Source organism: Lissotriton vulgaris, chromosome 9 (assembly GCF_964263255.1).
Source record: "Lissotriton vulgaris chromosome 9, aLisVul1.2, whole genome shotgun sequence".
Taxonomy (NCBI): domain Eukaryota; kingdom Metazoa; phylum Chordata; class Amphibia; order Caudata; family Salamandridae; genus Lissotriton; species Lissotriton vulgaris.
Window position 1 is genome coordinate 407319995 of NC_141697.1, and position 22880 is coordinate 407342874.

Consider the following 22880-nt stretch of genomic DNA (forward strand, 5'->3'; position numbering starts at 1 on the left):
GCCGAAAAATTTGCAAGCATTTCAGGCATTCTTTTAAGGCCCGCAAGCAGCTGAGGAGCATGCTATATCAATGTCAAATGCCAGTGAAAGCACTCATCCAGGAGGTGGTAACACGTTGGAACTCAACCTTCTACATGCTTGAGCGTCTGTATGAGCAGTATACGCAACTCGATCAATATTTCTTGAAAGAGGGTATAGAGGAGCTGAGGATGGGTGGGCCGCAATGGAACATAGTTGAAAGCCTAACACGCATGCTTCGTCCTTTTGAGGTCTTCACGCGTGCAGTCAGCAAGGAGGACTCTAATTTGGGAAAAGCTATCCCATTGTTGTACATGCTGGAGGACCAACTGAAGGAGGTGTGTTCTGTGTTTCGAAAAGATGACAAAAAGAAAGACTCTTCTTTGCTTCTGGCTGAGCAATTATTAGAGCTCCTACAAGGTGATGAACGTCTTCAAAAGATCCACTCAGAACAGCATTACATTTGTGCTACTATTCTGGATCCACGCTACAAAAAGGCGCTGGCAGGCAGAGCATTCTTTCCTTTTGCTGATGAAGATGTTACAAAGTACAAACGTTGGCTAGCCTTGTCAGCCAAGAAGTTTGAAACAGAACGGCTGGAAATTGAAGGAAATGGCAGTACATCAGCAGGCCATCCCCAGTCAAAACAATCCACTTCTGCACCTGTGGCTGTGGCACAAGTGACCTCTCAGCCGTTAAAGACACCGGCAACCGGATCATCTGCACGAAAGACAACAGAAACATTGGAGGCTGAAGAGGATTGGCTAGCTCTGCGTGGGTTTGGTTCTCAAAAGGTCAGAGGCACAGCAAGAGCTACGCAAAGTGGAGGAACCTTGGAGGAGGACCTTGAGTCGATGGTGAAGGACTATCTGAATGACTCCACAGAGGTCTATGTTAATTCTGACCCATTGGCGTATTGGCATGGGAAAAAAGAATTGTGGCCACAGCTCACCAACCTGGCTTTAAACTACTTGTCTTGCCCACTCGCAAGTGTGTCTTCTGAACGGGTTTTCAGTGCGGCTGGTGGGATTGTAACTCCCAAACGGAGCCGCCTCTCGCCCAAAAATGTGGAGAGGTTAACAATGATCAAGATGAATCAGCACCTCATACCACCAGATATAAGAGTACGAGAGAGCGTGCCGGATGAAGAGGAGGTGGCCAGCACCATAGATGAGGGAATTTCTACTCTGTCAGGTGGCACTGACCTCACCCTGGCTGAATTCGCAGAGTATGATGACGAAGCCTTATTCTTATTCCTGGACCGTGATACCGACTTCGAGCCCTGAAAATGAGACAACGAATCAATAACTTTCTTTTTCATCCTTATTCACTTTTATTCCTGTGTGTCTGTCTTTCTTTGTTGTGCACAGTTAATATAATTCAAACTTTAATCAGATAATCACAAAAACAAGCCCATCAGCAGAACTGTCTTCACTTGTTTGCTAATTTATTTGAAGGTGCCGCAGTCTGCATTCCTCAGGTTCACAAGTTCAGAAGAACATGCTCCTCTATCCTCCTCCTCCAGACTCCTATTTCCATCAAAGCAGAGGGCTGGTTTACGCCCAATGAAGAAAGACTCAGCACTTGTGGGGGTGTTGTTCTACCTCTTTGCAGGTGAGTTGACGGGTCTGGGGCCATTGCTGGGAAGCACTAAAAGTGGTTTGTGCCAAATCCGAGGCGGAAAATTTTTTGTGTTTTTGATGACTTGCTTGCCTTTGAGGTGCTCTTAGGGGGGGTTCCGTCTGTTTGTGGGTGAGTTTCGTGGTCTGAGAGCACTGCTGGGACACTCTAATCTTGATTGCATTTGCTTTTCAGGAAATCCGTCGTGCCAACCCCGACTTATGGCCTAGCTACGCAGCGCGTTTGGACCGAAGGCCCAGAAATATTGCAAGTATGAGATTTTGCTTTTGGCCTGTTTGGGGGTGTTACGCTTCTTGGCGGGTGGGTTGCCGGGTCTTGGGGCATTCCTGGGAAGGTCTAATACCGGGTAGAAGTGGTTGGGACAAAATCCAGGCCGATTTTTTTTGGGGCTATTTCTGACATTTTGCTCTATGTAGCGTTTTCGGGGGCCTGTTTGGGGGGCTTCCTGGTGTTTGCGGGTGAGTTTCGTGGTCTGGGAGCACTGCTGGGACACTCTAATCTTGATTGCATTTGCTTTTCAGGAAATCCGTCGTGCCAACCCCGACTTATGGCCTAGCTACGCAGCGCGTTTGGACCGAAGGCCCAGAAATATTGCAAGTATGAGATTTTGCTTTTGGCCTGTTTGGGGGTGTTACGCTTCTTGGCGGGTGGGTTGCCGGGTCTTGGGGCATTCCTGGGAAGGTCTAATACCGGGTAGAAGTGGTTGGGACAAAATCCAGGCCGATTTTTTTTTGGGCTATTTCTGACATTTTGCTCTATGTAGCGTTTTCGGGGGCCTGTTTGGGGGGCTTCCTGGTGTTTGTGGGTGAGTTTCGTGGTCTGGGAGCACTGCTGGGACACTCTAATCTTGATTGCATTTGCTTTTCAGGAAATCCGTCGTGCCAACCCCGACTTATGGCCTAGCTACGCAGCGCGTTTGGACCGAAGGCCCAGAAATATTGCAAGTATGAGATTTTGCTTTTGGCCTGTTTGGGGGTGTTACGCTTCTTGGCGGGTGGGTTGCCGGGTCTTGGGGCATTCCTGGGAAGGTCTAATACCGGGTAGAAGTGGTTGGGACAAAATCCAGGCCGATTTTTTTTTGGGCTATTTCTGACATTTTGCTCTATGTAGCGTTTTCGGGGGCCTGTTTGGGGGGCTTCCTGGTGTTTGTGGGTGAGTTTCGTGGTCTGGGAGCACTGCTGGGACACTCTAATCTTGATTGCATTTGCTTTTCAGGAAATCCGTCGTGCCAACCCCGACTTATGGCCTAGCTACGCAGCGCGTTTGGACCGAAGGCCCAGAAATATTGCAAGTATGAGATTTTGCTTTTGGCCTGTTTGGGGGTGTTACGCTTCTTGGCGGGTGGGTTGCCGGGTCTTGGGGCATTCCTGGGAAGGTCTAATACCGGGTAGAAGTGGTTGGGACAAAATCCAGGCCGATTTTTTTTTGGGCTATTTCTGACATTTTGCTTTATGTAGCGTTTTCGGGGGCCTGTTTGGGGGGCTTCCTGGTGTTTGCGGGTGAGTTTCGTGGTCTGGGAGCACTGCTGGGACACTCTAATCTTGATTGCATTTGCTTTTCAGGAAATCCGTCGTGCCAACCCCGACTTATGGCCTAGCTACGCAGCGCGTTTGGACCGAAGGCCCAGAAATATTGCAAGTATGAGATTTTGCTTTTGGCCTGTTTGGGGGTGTTACGCTTCTTGGCGGGTGGGTTGCCGGGTCTTGGGGCATTCCTGGGAAGGTCTAATACCGGGTAGAAGTGGTTGGGACAAAATCCAGGCCGATTTTTTTTTGGGCTATTTCTGACATTTTGCTCTATGTAGCGTTTTCGGGGGCCTGTTTGGGGGGCTTCCTGGTGTTTGTGGGTGAGTTTCGTGGTCTGGGAGCACTGCTGGGACACTCTAATCTTGATTGCATTTGCTTTTCAGGAAATCCGTCGTGCCAACCCCGACTTATGGCCTAGCTACGCAGCGCGTTTGGACCGAAGGCCCAGAAATATTGCAAGTATGAGATTTTGCTTTTGGCCTGTTTGGGGGTGTTACGCTTCTTGGCGGGTGGGTTGCCGGGTCTTGGGGCATTCCTGGGAAGGTCTAATACCGGGTAGAAGTGGTTGGGACAAAATCCAGGCCGATTTTTTTTTGGGCTATTTCTGACATTTTGCTCTATGTAGCGTTTTCGGGGGCCTGTTTGGGGGGCTTCCTGGTGTTTGTGGGTGAGTTTCGTGGTCTGGGAGCACTGCTGGGACACTCTAATCTTGATTGCATTTGCTTTTCAGGAAATCCGTCGTGCCAACCCCGACTTATGGCCTAGCTACGCAGCGCGTTTGGACCGAAGGCCCAGAAATATTGCAAGTATGAGATTTTGCTTTTGGCCTGTTTGGGGGTGTTACGCTTCTTGGCGGGTGGGTTGCCGGGTCTTGGGGCATTCCTGGGAAGGTCTAATACCGGGTAGAAGTGGTTGGGACAAAATCCAGGCCGATTTTTTTTTGGGCTATTTCTGACATTTTGCTCTATGTAGCGTTTTCGGGGGCCTGTTTGGGGGGCTTCCTGGTGTTTGTGGGTGAGTTTCGTGGTCTGGGAGCACTGCTGGGACACTCTAATCTTGATTGCATTTGCTTTTCAGGAAATCCGTCGTGCCAACCCCGACTTATGGCCTAGCTACGCAGCGCGTTTGGACCGAAGGCCCAGAAATATTGCAAGTATGAGATTTTGCTTTTGGCCTGTTTGGGGGTGTTACGCTTCTTGGCGGGTGGGTTGCCGGGTCTTGGGGCATTCCTGGGAAGGTCTAATACCGGGTAGAAGTGGTTGGGACAAAATCCAGGCCGATTTTTTTTTGGGCTATTTCTGACATTTTGCTCTATGTAGCGTTTTCGGGGGCCTGTTTGGGGGGCTTCCTGGTGTTTGTGGGTGAGTTTCGTGGTGTGGGAGCACTGCTGGCTATATATACTTTACTTTGCAAGAGGTTTGAAGCAAATCCATGGTGGCTGAGGGGACTTAGGGCCTAGCTGCAGAGCGCGCGCGGAGTGATTTGGGAAATTTGTGAAAAAGTGACTAAGTCCCCATTTTTGTACTTTTGCTCTTTGGCTGTTTGGGGGTCTTCTACTCGTTTTCTCCTGGGTTGACGGCTCTGGGGCCATTGCTGGGAAGCTCTAATACCGGATAAAAGTGTTTTGGACCAAATCCCAGGCGGAATTTTTTTTGTGTTTTTGATGACTTGCTTGCCTTTGAGGTGCTCTTAGGGGGGGTTCCGTCTGTTTGCGGGTGAGTTTCGTGGTCTGGGAGCACTGCTGGGACACTCTAATCTTGATTGCATTTGCTTTTCAGGAAATCCGTCGTGCCAACCCCGACTTATGGCCTAGCTACGCAGCGCGTTTGGACCGAAGGCCCAGAAATATTGCAAGTATGAGATTTTGCTTTTGGCCTGTTTGGGGGTGTTACGCTTCTTGGCGGGTGGGTTGCCGGGTCTTGGGGCATTCCTGGGAAGGTCTAATACCGGGTAGAAGTGGTTGGGACAAAATCCGCGCGGAAAAGCCTTTAGTTTTGGCACTTTTTGTAACTTAGGGTTCGTTAGGGTTAGCCCTAGCAGCAGGATTGCATGTGTTTCGGGGTGTTCTAGATTTTTCAAACTGAGTTCTGGGGTCTTAGAGCACTCGTGAGAATGTGTAATTTTGGTTGCAAGTCATTTGAAGAAAATCCATGGTGGGAAAGGGGGGATTTGGCATAGTTAAAGAAAGCCTTTGCCACTATTCTTAACTTAGGGTTCGTTAGGGTTAGCAGTATTTCTATTGCATGTGTTTGAGTGGGGGGGATTTCGAGTCTTGGAGCGATGCTGGCTATGGCTACTTTTGCTTGGTTGCTTGCAAGTGGTTTGAATGCAATCCACGGTGGGTAATGGGTAATTAGGGTACTTCGGCCTACTTTTACTTTCAAAGTAAGTTTTGTCACCAGTTTTCTGCTAGGCCTCGTTTTTTGAGATTTGATTGGGGGTCTTCTACATTTTTGCGACTGGCTTTAGTAAGGGTCTGGGTGGGAGCACTGCTAGGAAGATCTAATTTTGTTCTAAAACACAGTTTACAGCCTACATACCTTATATTTATTTATCAGTGGTGTTGTAATATTATATCACTTCCTGTTTTTCGTTGAATAATTACAGGCCGGGTTTCAGTCTCTGCAATGGGGAAAAAAGGATGGAGTCAGGCTTCACAGTAGCGAGCCACAATTCAGCATCAGGCAGGCAGTGGACAGGGTGTCTTCTGGTGACCAACATCGATGGACGAAGCGTCGGATGCAATGGAGGAGTGCCGCTAATAGGAGGATTTTTTTTCTGCGGGCAACTTACTTACCACTTCCAACAGGACCACTACAACCACATAGATACAGTATCCCTTGCCTTTTTCTCTGACTGTGACTGCATTTCTTGGCTCTCTCTCTGCTTCTACATTGATCCCTTAACACATCACTTAGTCCACTCCACTATCACATCTGCACCACACATAGTCATTTGTAAGTGCTCCTACATAATTCGCAAGTCGCAGCACGCCCCAGGCCGTAGAGGACTGGGATGGCCCCAATGATGAAGCATGTCACCAAGGGGCAACCCTGGTGAGTGAGGGGACACCTAGAAAAAAAGCAATTTCTCCTTTTCTATCTACTATACCTTCTGTCAGGTTACGCAGCCCCTAAGCGCCTACCGTACTATGAAACTACATTTCCCATGAGTAGGCGGGAGACTTGCAGACTATTTAGTGAGACTATATGAGAGTACCCTTGTATGTTAGGACAGCACTTCACTGATGCCTGTCTTGTCTTCTGTTACAGGTATCCTTTCCCTGCTGACCCTACCTTTACCCATCCCACATTTTTTATTTTAGTTTGTTATTTTTCTCCCCCGCCTAATGCCTCGAACACCCTGTGTTTACACTTCTGGGTGTTGGTGACATTTGGAAGTGGAACCATATTTGCATCGACTGGATCACGGGGAGTAAACCTGACACCTTCCAGACCAACCCCATTGAGTGTTGTTGTGAATGGATTTATAGTGACCAGCAAGGCTCTCAGGTATCTGGCTACAGAGACCTTATGTTGAATATAGTTATCAATATTTCCACCCACGCCCTGTACTGTCGCATTCTTTCTTCCACAGTTGTCGAAAGTACTAATTACTTTTAACTGACATGCATGCAGTTACAGTAGTGTATGCACTTTCAAAGATTGATGGATAGGTTTGTACCCAAAGATTTGTTTATGTTCACAATTGTTCGTCCATGCTGTGCTACTTTTTCTTGTCTCCCAAAACCTTTCCTAAAAACCCCCGTACCCATCCATTTTTCAAACCCTAACCCTCTTCCCCCGGGCTGTGTGGTTTTGATTGATGTGTGACTAAATTACAGCAATAAATCCACACACTTGCTGGGGAGGATAAGGTGATAGCAACAGGCTGGTGAAGAAATCCGAGGATATATTCTTACTCTGCTTGACAAAGACCCATGGCTAATGTCAAAGAACTTCAACCGAATTAGTTATACTTTAACATTTGTTAGGCTACAACGTGGCACTGTTCTAGTGTACTTCTGTCACCTGCTATATTCTGTATTGTACCTTTGTATTGCTCAGGAGGACAAACCAGATTTCATTTTCTTTTTTTCATAGGCAAGCAACTGCCACTGTGTCACACCACTAGTACCACCGCTATGAGGAAGTTTTATCCGCCCAGGATTGCCAACCTTATTTGCTGTTTCCCGTGGAGCCAGCCCTGGGCCTAGCCCTACTTGCAAACAGAAATTACAGGTAAGATAGGCGTTTGGTTGGAGGTAGTATAATGGAGTATTAGGAGAGACGAGAGATTTGATTGACGGTAGTACTACTAAAGTCCTAGGACTATTCAGGAAAACAAACTTACTGTTATGTTAAACCCCCACCCACCAGACTCAAAAGCAGTAAAAAACAGGTATGGTCAGATAAAGTTTCAAAAAGTATATTTTTATAGCCCTAACAAAAGAATCTCCCGCAAGACCCTCCCTAACCCCAACGATTGTCCTTCAAAAGTCCCCAAAAATCCCAACTCCCAATTCCCACCCCCCAAAAGTCTCTAAAAAAGGGGCAAGGGACACTATGGCAGGGTGCTGTTGGAATTAGCAGCCAGGGCATCATGCTCCTTGCGGAGGGTGGCAAGTTCGAAGCGGAGGCCCTCCACCACGTTCTTATAATTATGGACCTCCTGCTCCAGGTAGGACAGTCTGAGGGATAAGCGGCGCCGGTGTGCCTTGCAAATCCTGTGAGGGGCAGCTGCTTTCTTTGCTGCTGGGCGGTGGCGTTTGGCTTTGGTAGCCCGGCTCCGTACCGCTGGAGCACTGCGCTGGCTGGCAGCCCGCACGGAGGAGGAGGCAGCTGTCCCAGTGGACGTTGTTGTTGTTCCAGACTGCGTCTCCTCCTCCTCCAGGGACACCAGCCGCCGATATTCAGCAACAGTGGCATCCAGCCTCCGTTGCCGGGCCATTCGAGCCTGCTCCTTCCTCCTTGATGGTGTCTTGGATTTGGAAGGAGCAACTACATGAAAAAAGAAAGACATAGTCTGTAACCAATGCTCCTTAAGATTAACACAAAATGATTGAGCAGAAAGTGGTCACAGTACAAGTAGCAAATTGAAAGCACAGTGCATAACTATTGAGGACAGTATCTATGTAACCTCCGACTTCTTCATCCTTGCTCTAACATTAGTGGGAGTTTAAGGAACAAATTCTACGAGCACTATGGACTTCTATTACAGTCGACTATGACAGTACACCACTCTTATTCTTCTTCTTCTCTCTTGTTTAGGAAAATTGGTACGTTATCTTATGCAAGCCGGCATAATGCCAGCGCAGTGAACTTGCACCCGAGAAAAACAGACGCACACCATGGTGAGTGAGACAGACTTGCGTTACTGTACCGGTCCAGTACATGCAGGTGGTGAAGCTCTTACTTTTCTATTACGGGTGGCACTGAGAATACTCTGTTAAAAGGGCTACTGCTTAATTAATTTAGCTTTCACCCTACAGTGCAAATGAGTATTAGAAAAGGAAAATGAAGAAGCTAAATTATCTGATTATCTATCACTTCACATGGGATGTATTTGATGACATATGGGATGACTTTAGGTGCTTTGCTTATTATTGAGTGAACAGTGATACCCCCACACATGAATGACGTACTACTACTAAACTAAAGTTATTAAGGGAGGTAGGGAGTGCCCACCGTAATAACTGGATATATGCTGTGCTTGCAGTTGCAATACAAACTACTGCTACTATTCATGGTAGTCTTTGGACAACGTTACAACTTCTTTTCCTTGCCTTTCCTACACTGGAACGGACGTTCGGGACGGGTGCGGTGTTACATGCTCTTCAAAGTAACACTTAGTTCATCCAGTGACCGTCTACTCTCTCTAGATTCACATATGCTATCTAAGAGTCAGATAGTACCATGAATGATCCAGGCATCCATCCATTCAAAGTATATTGCACACATACAGTTTCTGTCTCACCCACCCAGGCTGTTCTCCTTCCACCCATCCTTGCTTCATCATTCACCCAGCCATGCACCATACCATTTTCTTACCTTCCCAGCCACCTCGGGGACCAAGCAAACACATATCATTCTTCTTTGCCAGTCATCATTACATTTCTCGTGCTTCCACACTTACTTACACCCTTCTTTCGCTTTTCGTTCATCCCATCCATCAAGTTCACCTCAGATCTGATTGGGATTCTTCTCGCCAAAAACTTCACAGCTAAGTCGAAGTACATTTAGAGGAGGCTACTACCTGCTTTTTTTATAATACACCCGTGCAGAAAGCACACTCTGCAGTCTTCAATCTCAATGACTAAGGAATGTATAGCTTACCTCTGCCCGCCACCACCGTGTGAACCCTCACAGGCATGTCCTTTTCCGGCACTTGCACCGCCTCCTCCCCAGAGTTGTCCTCCTCGTCCAATGCCACCACCTCCGCGCTGGCCCCGTCTCCAGATGTTCCACCTACAAAGTACATTTAATAATGTTAGAATACACCACTCACTACTATATAATATTTGGTCTAGGAGGAAGAAAGAAATGTGAAAAAAAGTGTACAATTTAATAATTTTTGACTGTGTACTCTAGAGTAAAAATGTCCCTTTTTCCAGGGAAGGCTGTTGTCTTGCTGCACTTTTTGGCACAACTGATGAATGTTTGCTTTTTACTTTTTAACACGCACCACTTTTTCTCCTAACAGACAGAACCTTGACTTCTAAGAACACGAGCAGGATCAAGTTCAAACCAGGTGAGAGCTCGGCTCGACCACAAGAAATGTGTCCAATTAATCGTCAGCACTAAGCACTTTTCCATTTTCAGTTACACGTTCACTTTTATGACAAACTTGAATTTAATAAATGTGTTTACTTTTAATAAAGCTTTTAAACTTAAATAGACTCTGTGGTTTTTGGTCCTCCAGACTAGAGTGGATGAGCTAAAGGTTTTCGAATTTTTGCAAGCATGAGTCCGTGCCTCTGCCATTGGTGACTTTGGGAGCTAAATGACTCTGCCACACTATCTAGTCAGTAAGGAGATTGGGGGTTCAACTACAAAGTCTGTTATCACTGAGGTATGTGGAAAGTCTAACAGTTACAGCACCTATTATAATTGATAAGCTAAGCGATGCATTATTTAGTGTCCATAGTTCTGTTTGTGCAGATTTGTCCCTGCAACAGTAGTAGAATGGATTGTCCTATCCAAACCAAAAGTAAAGTAGTATCTTATTATTTCTTGGTGGTGGTCATTCACCTTTTTATTGTTGGCAATGGTCAAAGCATAAACATTTAGAATACTTGAAAAGACATTATGGACAATCCCAGAGGACTACACTCAGTGCATAGAGCTATTGCTGACTAGAATGGGAGTCCAATGGAAATGCCAAATGTGCAATCTTAGTTAGCTACACAGACAGACTAATAAGAATAATCTAGTAATACCACACGGAGTCATAGGGATAAGAATTTAGATCCTGTCTACAAGAAGATCAAAGACGATTTAGAAAAAATCGAATGAGGAACGCTAGGAAAAAATAAGTACTCTATATTAAAATTAAAACTTACTGGGGCCAGCAAAGGAGCCCTCGACTGCCCGGTCCTGGCCTGCATCGACAACAGCACCCTCCTCCTCCTCCTCCTGTGTCCTCCTCTTGCCCCTGGGGGAAGCTGATGTACAACATGAAAGAAAGAAAAACAGAAAACATGGATGATATTTATTTCTCAACCAAATCAAACATTTAAAAAAGAACTAACAAAGTAACAAAATATTTTTGCGAAATAGCAAATAGGGAACGACTCCACGGGATATATTATTGACCAATCTCATGTGGTCGACTATGTCATTACTTTAGTATTGCTTGATTTGCGGACCGTCGAATTGGAAACTACCCTATGTAACTCACTAAACAAAGTACTAAAAAGGTTTGCCTAGGATTGGCAGGCAGCAGTCCGCAGCACGCAAAGTGACAGCCAAAGTCCATCGTGATTGAAGATCAGCGACAACACTAAAGTTTCCTACTACATTCACCAGTCATTAAAATACTCAAACTATTAATCCACCACCACTATTTCTTCTTATCGCCATGTGTACAAAGGAAGGACTGGACTTGAGTCTGTAGGGGCTGATTTATAAGGCCCTTGCGGCTCTTTTGCTCCATTGTTGCGTGACTTTTGTGACGCAGCGACAGCACAAAAGAGGCGCAATGGTGCGGCGTATATTAACAACGTGACGCATCTGGGAGATGCATCACGTTGTAAAGCCCTGCGCCAATAGGGGTGTTCCGGCGCAAGGGAGGGCGTTCCTGCGCAGGAACGCATCCTAAAAGTGGCTGAGGGAAATCTACAAGATTTCAATCAGTCACTTTGAGGACAATGATGCGTGACTCAAACCCTGCGCCTGCTTGAAGCAGACGTACGGCTTGACGCAGCATTGGGGAGATAGGGCACCCCAGAGAATTGATGGAGCTGCACCATCGTTGCGACGCAACTCCAGCAATGCGCCACCTTTACGGCACAGATGCGTATTGCGTAACGCTTTGGTGACGTTTTGGGCCCATGGCGCGCCGCATTGTAATACGGCGCACCATGGGTGATGGTGGCGTGACGCACAATTACTGGCGCATCCCTGCAACTTTGCAGGGATGCGCCGGTAATTAAAAATCTGAACCTTAGTGTGTAGCATTGCGCAGTTCTTTCAACTACACTCATACATAATTTCACAGGCCAATGAAATGAACACAAAATCTAAAACAAATAAGCATAGTAGCAACACTACTGAGAAGGAGAGCAGTGTACCTGAAATGCACAGAAGATTTTGAAATAAAATGTACCTACAATGTAATGAGCAGCATTATTGCTCTTGGTAAAAAACAAAAATTTGCAATATAATAACACAGCAGGAGAAAACATAGTAGTAAAGACATAGCTACTACTACTCACCAAGCCCGGGGATCTCAAGGCCAAGGAGGTCGAGCAGATCTCGCTCACGGGTCAGGACATCCGTCCAGCGGTGGGTGGCCTGGTTGTAGGTGCGCCAGACCCGAGAGTGGTGGTAAATGGCCTGGCACACCTTCTCCCACCGCTTCCGGCGCTCCCGGGCCCCGTACCCGGCACTGATCTTGCCGCCTCCCATGATGGTCCTGGGGAGGCGGCGCTGAACATAAAAAATGAGTTGCGTCACCTCCTCCGGGGTAAAGATCTCCCGTGGCATCACTAGCTCCCCCCTCAAACGCCCGCACGGGAGCCGGACACGGGGTGCGGGACCCTTCCCCGTCTCGGGATGCTTCCCGGCTCCCTTCACCATGGTCTGGGCGGAAAGGAATAAAGAAAATAGAATAGGGAAGAGAAGAAAAGAAAAGAGTTTACAAAAGTAGTTTAAAATTAACCAAAAGTAGCAGTAAACACAAAAATATAGGGCTAGAAAAATAGAGGGATAGATAATAAGTAAAATAGATAAAAAAAAACTTCAAACAAGCAAAGGATGGCAGAGATTGACAGAGGATACAAAGACCATGCCCAGAACCATAGCAATGAATGAGAAACAAGATGGCCGCGCCCGTTCACGACCGCGCCGGTAAGTTCGCGCGAGATTTTCCTTGCGAACACGCGCGAGACTGTACTGGCAAACCGCGGACTTTGCGAGATTACACTTCGCGCCCGGAAACGGAAATACGTCAGGCAAACAAGATGGCTGCGCCCTTGAACGACCGCGAGGGTAACTTCGCGTCTTGCGCTACGAGCGGCTCGCAAAAACGCACAAAACCTTGCCAACTAACACGCCGCAAAAAAAACAAATTGCATATTCGCACGATTTTGCGGCTTCCGAATCCGATCTTGCGCGTGTTCGCACCCCGCGAACCCCGCGAAATTGCAGAAAAACGAGTTTTTCAAAAGTGAAAGCACTCGGCAGGGGCAAGAGTTCAAACTCATCATTAGTAACAATTCCCGGTAGTGCTTCCTGACTGGGGCCCCTCCAGAATTCAGTTGCTAGTTGCAACAATTGTATGACCCTGCTCTGACCCTCACAGCAGGCTCATACAATAGCTACAAGTAGGCCACAAAGAAGGTCCTGGGGGAAAAAAATGCACTGCAACAGAAAGCAAAATTACAGATAAGGAAGCAGGTGCCAGACTGGAATTTTAAAACAGTGACACATTAATAAACTAACCCCAAATTAATTCATCTGAGTTGAAGCAGGGATGGCGTGCTTGCTTTTCCCCCCCATAATCTACAGTAATGATGAACCAGAGGGTGGCATTGATGTAACAGAGGGTTGCAGTGGTGAAACAGAGGGTGCTGGGAACCTGTGATGATGAACCAGACGTAGAAACAACATAATTCGCGACCGTTGCGCGACGAAATGTAAGTTCGCAATTGCGAACTGGTACGAAACCCTCGCGAACTGGCAGAAATCCTTGCGAACACAAAAAAAAAAAAAAATCCGCAAATTCGCAAGAATTCGCGGATTTTGCGGATTGCGAGTTCGCAAATCCGCAAATTCGCGAACGCGAGATCCGCAAAATTCGCTCATGCTTATTGTAGATGAACCATAATCTGCCAAATGCACACTGGCCAAAATGTAGATAATAATGCTAATGGCACCACTGGTGTTTGCACTCTCATTTCACTGTATGACCATTACTTACCAATGGGAACTGGTTTACACACACTGCATGTACTCAGCACTCTATGGCATGTCACATGCAATAGGGCCACTGTTAAAAGGGGCGTGGCTTGGGCGCCGATGGCGATGGTCGCCTGAGAGCTCGGCTCCGGGACTAAGCCCGAAATTATCCTGAACATCGGTGGCTGAGGGGCACCCCAGACCCCGAATTCGGTTGAGCGAGGCGACGACACCCTGCCGAGGGCCCTGGTGGAGTTTGGACGGGGGTGGCTTTGAAGAAATGCCGAAGTTTGCGGAGTGGCGGAGGACGACCCAATATGGCGCCCGGACCCCTTTGTCCCCTTGAACGGACCTACGGAGTTGAGGAGGTCTCGCGGATGTCGCCCGGCACCCGGCTTCACCAGCCTCAGTGGCTTTAGACATTGGACATTGGTTGGTTCGGACCCTCCACAGCGGGACCATACTCGATTGGACGACCGGGCGGGTGCCCACGCGTTAGAGGGCGCCGGGCACGGGTGCCCTCAGGTCCAGGCGGTGGTCTGCACCGCGACTCCGCAACTAGCTGCGAGTTCCTGGCCACCCCGACTACATGGATGGCGCGACACTCGGGCGCCTCAGGACAACCGGGGGAGTTGGTGGCCCTTGCCCCAGAGCTGTAGTGGGTGAACGGGCCTGCCCGACTCGGAGACGGGTGTCTCCGCCCCCTTATCGGTGCCCTCGGACGCCGTGGCGGTGGCGTGAGCCGAAACGGCGGAGTCTCCACAGGCTCTGGAGAAGGAGGTCGCCCATTCCGGACTGGAGGGCGAAATCCCGGGAAAGTCGTGCTGGACACTTGCACACGGAGACGCCTACTCCGGGACCTTTGCGGAGAGCCCCTGGCAGCATGGGGAAACCTAAAGGAGCCAAGGGATCCAGCCAGGCCACCTCGGACTCTGAGGCCCAGGACAAGGAAGAGCACGGAGATCCTAAACGACCTGGTGGCGCACCACTCCAGCAACAATTCGACCGTGTACTGGAAGCCATAGAGGCAACTCGGTCGGCTCTACAACAGGACATTGCCCAGGTGGCGACTGGCCTGGGCCTCCTTAGGGCAGACCATGGTAAACTCTCAGACCGGGTCAAGGAGGTGGAGAGCACGGTGAAGACTATCGAACCGGCGCAGAGGACCCTGGCTGCGACGATCAAGGATGCCATGTCCCGAATCGAGACCCTCGAACGGAGGGCGGAGGATGCGGAAGGCCGAAACAGGAGGAATAACATTCGGGTAGTGGGCCTGCCGGAAAAGATCGAGGAAGGCGATATGGTGCGCTACTTGGAGACCTGGCTCCGAGACACGGTGGTCCCGGAGGGCCTGTCCTCCTTTTACACTCTAGAACGAGCCCACAGAGTTCCAGCGCGGCCCCCACAGCTGGGACGAGCCCCGAGGCCGGTGGTGGCGCGGTTGCTCCATTTCCGGGACAGAGATCTGATCCTAAACGCCGCCAGACACAATGGCCCGTTCCAGGTTGCAAACAGTCAGGTGAATATCTTCCCTGACTATACTTACGAGACGCAGCGCAAGCGGTTCTCCTTCCTGGCGGTTAAGCGTGAACTCAGGAGTGAGGGCATCCAATATTCACTCCTATTTCCCGCGAGGCTCCGAGTCATTGTCGACGACAAAACCCAGTTCTTCGACACCCCGGAGGAGGTCTGTGACTGGCTCGAACTGTACCGAACGGGGAAGGATGGTTATAATGCCTCGACCCATCAGGCGGAGGAGCCGGAACAAAGGAGGCGCTCTAAAAGGGTCAGGAACCGCCGCGGCCGCACGGGAGGGCCCTCGACGGCGGAGACATCATCTGAGCGGAGGGGAGTGTTGGAAGTTCTGTCGGAACTGTCGGGAGCGAGGGGCGAAGACATCGAAGAGGAGGAAGACAACCCGGGTGCACAGGGGGCACCATCGGACTCGGAAGACTCAGTGGCAGACAGTACCCACACACCGGTGATCACACCGAAATCGGTGGAGGACCTTTTGGACGGACAAGGGTAATGGGATAGGTTGCCTTGTTTTGGGTGGGGGCCCGGCAGGGGGGAGGCGGCTGCCGTTCTTTATTGCTGACAATGGGAGAGGGAGGGTTGGGAGGCTTCTGCTCTTGCCCCGAAAGATTTTGACACAGGGGGGGGCTTATTATAGTCCTGGTGGCCTGGGCGACGAGGGCCCACTGCCTCCGCTCAGCCCGCACCTGGCCCATAAGGCCTTCCTACGGTGGCGACCGTGGGACTAGTGGGGTTTTTGGGGTTGTTCTTCATAGAAGTTTGGATGGGATCTAGATGGCGCAGTTTGGGTCCTGTTCTGGGGTGGTTGGGAGGGGGTTCTGTTGGTTTTTGGGGGGTTTGGATCTGGTTGGGGAAAATGGCCGCCGTCAGCGCTGGGAGAATTGATGTCCTTTTTTTGTGGGGACCCGGACGGGGAGACTGTGCAAGAACACTCTGGGACAATGGCTGATGTTGCAAACTTGAAATGTATTACTTGGAACGTGAGGGGGCTTCACACTATGTCCAGGCGTCACAGGGTCCACGCTTATTTAGTGCGTAGGGGAGTGCAAATGGCGCTGCTGCAGGAGACGCATCTGAACAAGGCGGAAGGGGCGGCGCTTCAGCGTAGGTGGCGTGGGCAGGTCTTTTCCACGGCGTACTCTGCTTATGCCAGGGGGGCGCTAATATGGATCAGGGCAGGAGTCCCCTTCCAGGTCACGAGGACAGTGTTGGACCCAGAGGGGCGTTTCGTGGCCATATCAGGCACGCTGGGAGGGAGGGACTTGAATGTTTGTTGTGTGTATGCCCCTAATGTGGACCAGACTGCCTTCCTTTCCAGGTTATCGGGCTCGTTGGCTCACTTTTTCGCCGGTCCCCTCCTGCTGGGGGGAGACTTTAACTCCGTGGTAGATGTAGACATAGACCGCTCGCATCCCCCGCTCCCCGATTCCCCGGTCCGGCGGACGGCTAAGGGCCGTCAAGATTGGCAGACCCGCTGGGGTTTGACGGACATCTGGAGGGCGCATCACCCCGCGTCTAGAGATTATTCGTACTTTTCGAGCCTTCATGAGCTGCATGTCAGACTGGATGGCTTTCTTGGTTCGTCCGAATTAGTCTCGGCAGCGGCCCGATCGGAGTATTTATCGCGGACCATCTCGGACCATAACCCCCTCCTGCTGGACATTCGCTGGTTCCCTGGGACGCCGGCGGTACCCACCTGGAAGATGCGCCCCGAGATCCTCGAGGACAGTGTCTTCAAGGCAGACCTAGGGGAGAGAATCACGGATTATTTTGCATCCAACGGCGGCTCCGCGAGTACTAGGGCGTTCGAATGGGACGCTTTCAAGGTGGTGGTGAGGGGGTACTGTATCTCTAAGAAGGTGGGCATGCGGCGAGTTATCCTGGCTGATCTAGACGCAGCGGACCGAACGCTCCGCGAGCTCGAAATTAGCCGACCCGGACACCCGGAATTGCAAACACAAACGGTAGAGGCGAGGGAGAAGGTGGCGGTGGAGGTCGAACGGCTCCGCTGTTTCGATTATAAGGCCTACACGGTCCGATCTATAGCGGAGGGCGACAGATCGAGCGCGTTACTGGCGTGGTTGGCCAACCCTGCGCGCCAGTCCCAAACGACGACTGGGATGCGTAGGGCGGATGGGACTGAGGTGTGCACCCAACCGGAGATTCTTAATTGCTTCCGGCATTATTACGAATGCTTATACCGCAGTCGCTCCGCGCGTGACCCAGACCGGCTTGATAACTATCTTAGCCCGCTGGAACTCCGCACAGTGGAACAAGAAGTGGCAGACGCCCTGGGATCTGACATCGGCTTGGGGGAGATCCGCGGGGCCATCAAACGGATGGCGAGGAACAAGACCCCGGGCCTAGATGGCCTGCCGGTGGAGTTCTATGCAGCTTATGCTGACCTCCTGGCCCCTCGTTTACTGGTGGTCTATAGGGAGGCGAAGAGGCTGGGTCGCCTCCCCGGCTCGATGGGTGAGGCGTTGGTGGTTCCTCTCCTCAAGCCAGGCCGAGACTCGTCTGACCCGGGGTCCTACCGTCCCCTCTCAATGCTGACGGTGGACTACAAAATATTGAGCAGCATCTTGGCCTCGAGGCTGTTAGGACATATGAGCTCCCTAGTACACGAGGACCAGGCCGGTTTCATCCCACGGCGAAACACGACCATGAACATCCGAAGGTTGTTTCGCTTGCTTGGGGAACCATTCGTGGATGCCCCGTCCCCGGTAGTTTTGTCGGTGGACCTGGAGAAGGCTTTTGATAGCCTGGAGTGGGACTACTTAAGCGCGGTATTGCGGAAATTCGGCCTCGGGGAAGGATTTACCAAATGGACAGCAGTTCTCTACGCTTCCGCTTCAGCCAGGGTTAGATCGGGCCCTTTGATTTCATCGCGATATCCGGTGGAGCGTGGCACGCGGCAAGGGTGCTCCTTATCCCCGCTTCTCTTTGCACTAGCGGTGGAGCCACTAGCAATGCATCTTCGCTCGGGAGCCCACTATACGGGCTTACGGACAGCGGCGGGCCCGCATTACGTCTCGCTCTATGCGGACGACCTGTTGCTCTTCCTGGAGGATCCGGTCGACGCATTACGGGGAGCGGAATTAGCGCTTACGGAGTTCGGAGACGTCTCAGGCCTACGTGTGAACTGGTCTAAGACCTGCCTCTTCCCGATGCGTAGGGGTGTCCCCACTCCGGCGCTAAGTAAGGAGATCAGATGGGAACCCGACTGCTTTAAATACCTTGGGGTATTTGTGTACCACAACCAGCCCGACCTCCTAGACGGAAACATTGCCCGTTGCATACGAGCACTCCGAGGCAGCATGGACTTTTGGGCCACGCTGCCGCTCTCCGTGACAGGACGCGTCGCCCTGCTCAAAATGGTGGCGCTCCCCCGATTATTGTATTACTTTCGGACTTTGCCGATCTGGGTCCCGCCGGCTACTTTTCGCCGCTTGCGTTCCATGGTGGTCGGGTTCCTTTGGGGCACGGGCCGGCGGCGGGTGGCCCTCAATACCCTGATGAGGCCGAAGGACGAGGGGGGGCTCGCTGTGCCGGACTTCGAGAAGTATTACCTAGCGGCGCAGCTCCAGACATACACCCAGGAGATAGCCAGGGAGTTCAGAGGCCCGGAAGACGGTAGAGGGACGGGTATGGCCAGGCACATCCTATCCTTTATCGCGCTGCGACAGCGTTTGGTCCTTCGGGACCTGTCGATGGAGGAGCGGACTATCCGACTCTGTTGGAATCGGGCTCATAACAGAGGTCACCTGCGGACCCCATATGCACCTGAAATTCCATTGGGGATGCTGACGGCCCTCCCCCACGGAGGAGACTGGTCACGACTGGCGGACTGGGAGGATTCGGGTTTACAGCTCGTCGGGGACCTGTATGAGGACGGAGTGCTCCTGTCCTTTCAGGATCTCATCGACCGCTTTGGGATCTCCCGGGGCGACTTTTTGCTGCACTCGGCCATTGTGCGAGTGATCCAGGCGCACTGGCAAAACGGACTAGAGGAACCTCAATTGTCCCAGGTGTGCCAGTATGTAATGATGTCGGCGGGCACAGTGAAGGCGGTCACTTGCCTTTACGGCAGGCTGATTACCGAGGGGTTGGTCCCTCTCGCCACACTGAAGTCCCGCTGGGAAGAGGACATCGGTAGGGAGATCCCGGAGACGACCTGGTCCCAGCTGGTGAGGCGAGCATGGAAGGGTACACGTAGCGCCCGTTTCCAACTGGTCCACTATTACGTTCTCCATAGGGCGTACCTGACCCCGGTTAAGATCAGGCGTTATTTTGCCACGGCTTCGGCGGAATGCCCTAGGTGCCCGGCTCAGGAGGCGGACCTCCTACACATGTTATGGGCCTGTCCAGGATTGACGTCCTACTGGCAGGAGGTGGCGACGACTTTGGAAGAGGTGACGGGGAGGCACTTATCGTTCGATGCGGCGGTGGGGCTATTGCACTGGTTCCCCCATACCCCCCGGAATAAAATCACCAGTAAATTCATCGACCTGGGGCTCCTACTTGCTAAACGAGAGGTGACCAGGAACTGGAAGGCACGTGCTGGTCCTGCGGGCGGCAGATGGCACAGTGAACTTTTGAAATGGGCGGCGGGGGAGAGCGCGCTGCGATATCAGTTGGCTTGGAGGCAAAGCAATGAGAAGGCGCAGGAGGCCGCGTTAGAATGGGAAACGCTGGTGCAGGCCCTCAGGGATTATTGTGCCCCCAGCGACTCCGAAAGCGAAGAAGCAACTAGACCCGAGTCCCGTTAGACACTAGCATTAACAGCACTATTTCCTTCCCCGAGGGTCAAGCAGTGGATCCTAAAGTGATAAGCTCCCTGGCGCTGATGGTGGGGGGGGGGGGAGGGGGGAGTTTCACAATGACTGGAAGTTTGAGGGGGGGGTACCTTTTGGGGGTTGGGGTTTGTTTAGAAAAGCAGAGGACGGACAGTGTATTATCCGGACCAGCTCCCGCATCCTACTGACCCCAGCTACATTTGCCGCCCAACCCCAGGGATATGGGCTGCTTGGCTGTATAGCAATGCTATGGAAGGGGGTCGGTGGGCTATATCTGGTAAAAGTTGGCTATAATATGATGCTGGTCGTTACTGTATTGTTATACTGATTCCTGCAATAAAAATATATTTAAAAAAAAAAAAAAAAAAAATAGGGCCACTGTTAAATGAGAGATGTTAGTGAGCGTAATCACTCCTGACACAAGCAAGACAAGTTGCCTAAGTGGTACAATTGTCACCTAGATTTACAGAGAACATGAGATAATTAGATTACTCACTTTATTCAGCCAGGTGTCTGCTCAAAATGAGAGGATTGGATGTGGACAGGCCTCTGCTGTCATCCAGGTATGAAAGGCCATAGCCATAGCACAGTAGCATGTACCTACTACCACAGATACACTAACAATTACCTTCTGAAGGGTGCACTTTCTGTGCATGAGTGTCCAGATTCCATTCCTGCCAGCTCCATTTTAATGATGCATGTCGACCTTACTGGCAATATGCATAGTATACACTACAGCCTAACACTAAGGTCACAAGGTAACGGCCAGTATGTGTAACTCTCAGAACTACCTCTGGCACCTGTATGGACATGTGGATTACCTATTTGAACATCATACTAAGTCATAATAAGTTTGTGTTGTTTGTACTGTCATACAGGATATCACTTTTTTCTACATGAGGCACTGTATCAGTGATGACAATTAACATATCATTGTATGTATTGTGTGATAGGAAATATTCCAGCTAAACTGATGAATCGCATTTCTAAAGCGCTTCAAAAAGAACCCAGTATCTACACTTTTTATGTATTGTGTGTGCAATAGAACTCTACAGTAGAAGCAACATTATTAGCTAAGTCTTAACACATATGTGCGAGTAAAGGGACCGTCATTGTTGACAGACACACATTGACACTGTGTTTAAATGGAATGATGTATCGGGTCAGGGGATCACTTCAGTCACCATGCCTCCTATTATCCCAATACCCGCTATCAAGGCTGCTAGTGGGACAGATCACTTTTTCAGTGAACATCCATGGATCAGCAGGTCTACCGGGCCAGCACTCTGTGCATCAGTTCTCCTACCCCAGTAACTATGGCCTAGTCTGGGCCATGGCCCAGAAGGCCCACATATCAATGTCAGGCTTACACTCTGCAGGCTGAAGCTACTTATACCACATGAAACTCACATTTCCATGCCAAGCAATGCAGAAAAGTCAAACTTCAGGACATTTCATATGCGATCATATCATTGTTTGGCACTCTTAAGGGGTGTGTGAGGCATAACTACTGCCCAGACAGCAGTTTTTCAAATTCTGGCTTAGGCTGAGGGATAAGTGGAATAGTACACTTGGCTGTCATCATCATCCAGTGCATCATCCTAACACTTTACAGACATGGCTCATAGTGTGAACCCATACATAACAATTCATGTATTCCGTGATGTAACTTTAGAAGTCATTGTAACTCCTCTACTCAAATCTGCATTGTAGCCTAGGGGAACAGAAATGACTGTTTTTGAAATAGTTACCTGTTCCTCTGGTGAGCGATAGAGCTGAGAGTACACAGCTAGGACGTCATCTACAAGGATGTCCAGCTCTTCTGGAGTGAAGGGATGGGCCCTAGCCCCTGTTGCCATGTGAGCTCTCAAATGTGGAAAACAGCAGTGAAAACGGAGCGGGTCATGATAGCTGCAGTGTCAGAAGGCAAGGTAAAAATGTTCCAACCTCTGCGTACATGTAAGCCACGTAAGCGGTCAAAAGCGTTGGTGCACACAGCCATTGGGCAGTGACTGCCACTATGCCCAACGTTAGCCAATGGCTGTGACCTCTGTGCAGGTGACCGCCTATCACGTTGTTGACTACCCCTGGTGGCCAATGTTCGACATGTCCTATTAGCGAGGTCAGGCAGCTGCCTTGCTAGCAGTTGGGAAAACTGTACATAGGCCAAATCTGCGGTACGCACTGTATGCCGCGGTTGGCGGTATTTTCACATTACATGTGCTGCTAGCCTCACCATAGTGGAATTATATATTTTTCACTGTTTGTGATGTTCCCAGTTCAGTTACAGCACTGTGAATGCAACCTAAGGGATTATAGATGCATGTTCAAGAATTGTACAGTAAAAATGTGATATGTGTACTGCTTCATGAAGCATTTATGTTCGGACACATGACCTTTGCCTTAATCTTCACAAACTCCACTCTGCACACTGTGACCACAATCCATTGTTTGCCTTGCTCCATACATAGGTACCCTGGGAAAGGGAACAGATGCCAGTCACTGGTGTACGGCCCCTTTTCCATAAATACACACTATGGAAGAACATTACATCATCACAAAATTTTATTTAAATAGGCAAACAATCTTGGATCTAAGTGATCAGTTGGACACTGGCCTCACATAAATAATCCTGAATCTATAACCCCACTAGAGAAACTCTTGTCAGTTTTGCATATTTTAAGCCAGAGGCTCATTTCAATTCACTATTGCTACTTTTGGTGGAATGTCACAGCCGATGC